Here is an 892-nt window from a genome sequence, read left to right as displayed (position 1 = left end):
CTAATGCCATAACTCTCTGAATATTTTTTCGGGACCAATAAATCGTTAATTCTACATAGGATCTCTGGTCCCATCTGGAGGCTCTAGGGGAACTAACATTCCCCATCACGCCGTGAATTGCACTGGGGCCAATTCTTTTGCTTCCGGTGGCTCAGGCATCATGGCCCAAGACACCTGAGGCAGCTTTTTTTTTCCTATTAGGAATAATCTTCTATGTTCCATGTTGTTGTTGGTATTCTCTCTAAAACCCTTACCTTTTTTTTCTTAGGGTAGTTTTGAAATTTCTGATTGTCCTTTATTTTCTTCAAAGCTGGAGAAGGACATGATTGGGCTGGCGATCAATCTTAGCAAATTGGACCCTAGCCCAAATTAAGTCATTAAACGTTTGTTTTGGGAAACCCTCATGGGTCCCGATCGAGGAGCTCGAGTAGCCAGCATCTTGGTTTTAGTCACCGGCAGGACCTCAGCTTCTTCTAACATCCAGATGTTGCGCCTGGTCCGCAGGCGTTCTGTTGCTCCTGTGTCGGTCACTAACTGGGCAGCCTGCTGGACTACAGCTTCTGAGGCCACCAGGGGATTTAATATAGATACCAAAGTACCATACAAATGAGAGGGAGCTTGCTGTAGAATTAAGTCTCTCATCCCTGCTGAGAATTTGACCATAACAGGGCCATCAAATGTATCTTCATAAACTGCTTCCCTTATGCCTCGTTCACAGATATAATTTTGAAGGTCCTCCATGGAGGACTACATCCCTGTATGTAGAGGTATATCGGATTTATTTGGCCACACCATACGGCAGGCCACCATTAACCATTCTATTATAGAATGGTTTTCACCAGGATATTGAGTACTCACATATAACCTCTGCCTGAGAGCAGGATGGACAGTC

This window comes from Meleagris gallopavo, chromosome Z (genome assembly GCF_905368555.1).
Source record: "Meleagris gallopavo chromosome Z, MGAL_WU_HG_1.1, whole genome shotgun sequence".
Taxonomy (NCBI): Eukaryota; Metazoa; Chordata; class Aves; order Galliformes; family Phasianidae; genus Meleagris; species Meleagris gallopavo.
The sequence above is the reverse complement of the archived record's forward strand: the minus strand, read 5'-3'. Positions refer to the sequence as shown.